Genomic DNA, 3,014 nt, shown 5'->3' with positions numbered 1-3,014 from the left:
TCAATAAAACATGGGAGAGATGTTGGGTTTATAAGTTGGTGGTTCGTAACCCCTAGTGACGCATTTTAAAACCGTGAGGGCTTCGGCCCAGAGCGGACAATATCACTAGTGGGCCGGGCCATTACATTTGTGGTATGTAATAGCTCGGCCTACTAGTGATATTGTCTGCTCTGGGCCGAAGCCCTCACGGTTTTAAAATGCGTCACTAAGGGTTACGAACCACCAACTTATAAACCCAGCATCTCTCCCTTGTTTTGTCGATGTGGGATTTGCTTAGGGTGTTACAAGTAGCATCTATCATACTGCGGTCCATTGGTAGAAGTCCTTCATAGAAATACTGAATCAAAAGCTACTCACTTATTTGATGATGGGGACAACTTGCACACAGCTTCTTAAATCTCTCCCAATACTCATACAAACTCTCTCCATTGTACTGTCGGATGCCACAAATTTCTTTTCTTATGTTGGCAACACGGGAAGTAGGAAAATACTTCTCCAGAAATATTTGCTTCGTCCCATTCCATGAGTTGACAGATCCAGAAGGAAGGTAATACAACCAATCCTTAGCTGCGCCTTCCAGTGAGAAAAGAAAAGCTTGAAGCTTGATTTGATCCTCTGAAACTCCTTAAGGTTTCATGCTGAAACACACAACATGAAATTCCTTCAGATGCTTATGTGGATCCTCACCTGTAAGACCATGAAACTTAGGCAACAAATGGATTAGTCTAGATTTTAACTCAAAAGCAACATTTAAAGCAGGGTATTGAATACACAAAGGCTGTTGGTTTAGATCAGGAGCAGCCAACTCTTTCAAAGTTCTAGTAGCCATGGTTTCATTTTTAGAATTTGAATTTGAATCTGAATCCGAACTTAATTCCCTTAGAGATTGGACTCCTTCAGATGTACTCGGAATCTGCCTAGCTTGCTTAGCCAATTTTCTCAACTGTTTAGCTATTTTTTCTACTTTTGGATCAAAGATCAACTCACCAAATTGAGAAGTTCTTGTTATAAACAAAAAGAAATCAAAGTAAAAACAAAAAAATACCTCAAAACCCTAGAAAACAATGGAATTTGGCCTCAAGAGGGAGGGGCCAAGAAATCCAATGGATTTATTGGTTTTGATCAGAATGTCGTTTCCTTCAAAATAGGTATGGGCCGCTCTCCTAATTCAACAAAAAATCTGTCAATGAATAGTAACACCGTAATTTTTTCCGAAAACCTAAAAATAACAACACTTCACAAATAAAATTAATAACATAATATCCTAACACTAAAAACACGAAATCCAATAAATTTCAGTCCCCAGCAACGGTGCCAAAATTCTTGATGGTTGTCGATTCCACCATAAATTAAATTAACTGAAATTACCAGCTATAAAATATTTTCTGCAGTAAGTGGTAAATCCAAGTTGAACCCTAGAGACTGAATTACTAAATTTCGTGCACTTGTGTAATGGAAAAAGAAACAAAGGTTGAGGGAGGGGTGGGGGGGGGCTTAATTCGCAGTCTAAAGAAGAAATAAAAAATCAGAAATAAAGAACTAAAATTAAATATGAAACTCTCAAATTAAAAAAACTTCAGTCCAAGGTAATTCGCATTCCAATGCATTGATTCGATCATAGACAAAAGAAATACAATTATATCTTATTGAATACTTAACGTAGATTTACCAAACAGTGAGGTAAAACCCCTAACTTCCCTATACTCATCAACTCGAGCCCAGCACTCTTATTGACTCTAATTATTAACTGAATTGGTATTAAGCTATCCTCATCAAATTAATAACTACTTTAAGAAAAGGAAGTAGTTAAGATGAATAACAATTTATGAAGCATAAATTATTTAATTCACCTTATTGTTTCCTTAGGTTATTATCGAAAACTTAGATCATAATCAATAAAACCTAGTTACTACTCACATTCAATCTTACACAACAATTACGGATTGTGAAGATGAATTAGCAATTGATCAAATCAAACAATTAATTAATAGGCTTTTTTAACAAATCATTCAATAGATAAATAATAATTAAATCAGGAAACAATAGATATTCAAAAAGACATAAATTAAATTAAAAACCTGGTATCACAAATCATGCATAAGAACTTGAATCCCTTGAACTGAATTTAGAACTTAGCCACTCATGTTCATGGCTTACAAAAGAAAAATAAAATAAAGAAATCTAAAACTATGGATGTGAATGGAGAATGAAGGTGTTGGAGGCGTGTTGAAGGTCTGAATGCTTCTGTCTATGCTGCTGCCCAAAGATGCCTTTATAATCAAAAACCTAATTGATAAGTGCATAATTTATTAATTTTACTCCCATCACATTTAGTGTTTCTAGGGTATCTTTATGCCTAATTAAGTTGATTAAAGTATAATTATCTATTAGGCATATGTTTAGAGAGTTGTTGAAATAATTATGTTAAATGGAGAAATTTTTAGCATTTGCATTAATCTGACTCTTTTTGCATTTTTCAGGGTTTTGGTGAAATTCCAGAGCATAGAAGTGTGGAAGAAAACTTGGAAAGGTCGAAGGATTGAGAAGCGTTGTTGATACAAAGTACACGGGTCGTGTAAGTACAACCACAAACCTGTGTAACATTCTGCTAGAAGAAATCTAGAGAACCGAGGAAGAAACAAAGTACACGGGCCTTGTAACTTGACCCGTGTAAATCCTGGAGACCCGTGTAACCTTCTGTGCCAATGCAAAACATACCCACTCAGCTCCAGTAGGTTACACGGCCCTGGGCCGTGTAGTGATACATGGGCCGTGTAGTGATACATGGGCCGTGTATCTGTCGACAATCAGTTTCCTGATTTTGCTCCAGTTGCAGTTTTTGACAGAGACTCTAAAAACCTAACCCTAGACCATTTATTATAAATAGAAGAGGCAGTAGCCGACACAAGGAACGATTGAGCAGCCTCTCGAAAAGAGAGAATTAGACTTTCATTCTCTATTCACATTCTAGATTTCTTTAATTTTTTTTCTTTATTTTTCTGTAAGCAATGAAC

General features: G+C 36.0%; 1 non-coding gene across 1 annotated transcript; it reads left to right on the top strand.

The window, feature by feature from the left end:
• The first annotated feature begins 359 nt into the window (after positions 1-359).
• LOC131181101 (small nucleolar RNA R71) lies at positions 360-466 on the top strand. The gene has a single exon (XR_009149728.1). It is a non-coding gene; the product is annotated as a small nucleolar RNA R71 (small nucleolar RNA).
• The last annotated feature ends 2,548 nt before the right edge of the window (positions 467-3,014 follow it).

The sequence above is a fragment of the Hevea brasiliensis genome, chromosome 6, assembly GCF_030052815.1.
Source record: "Hevea brasiliensis isolate MT/VB/25A 57/8 chromosome 6, ASM3005281v1, whole genome shotgun sequence".
Taxonomy (NCBI): domain Eukaryota; kingdom Viridiplantae; phylum Streptophyta; class Magnoliopsida; order Malpighiales; family Euphorbiaceae; genus Hevea; species Hevea brasiliensis.
Note: the sequence above shows the minus strand (reverse complement) of the source record. Positions and strands in the feature narration are given on the sequence as shown.